Consider the following 247-nt stretch of genomic DNA (forward strand, 5'->3'; position numbering starts at 1 on the left):
CAGACATATTGCTTTAACTTTAACAGTTTCAAAAATATTTGAGAAATGTATAAAATCAAGATTAATGTCGTTTTTGGACAAACATAATTTTTTTTCATCGAATCAATTTGGTTTTCGCTCAAATATGTCAACTGCTGATCCTTTATCTAAAACTTCTAATTTTATTTTATTCATAATAATTTAGATAACAAATTTAAAGTTCTTGGAATTTTTCTCGATTTTAAAAAAGCTCTTGACTCCGTAAGTC

The sequence above is a fragment of the Acyrthosiphon pisum genome, chromosome X (genome assembly GCF_005508785.2).
Source record: "Acyrthosiphon pisum isolate AL4f chromosome X, pea_aphid_22Mar2018_4r6ur, whole genome shotgun sequence".
NCBI classification, from domain to species: Eukaryota; Metazoa; Arthropoda; class Insecta; order Hemiptera; family Aphididae; genus Acyrthosiphon; species Acyrthosiphon pisum.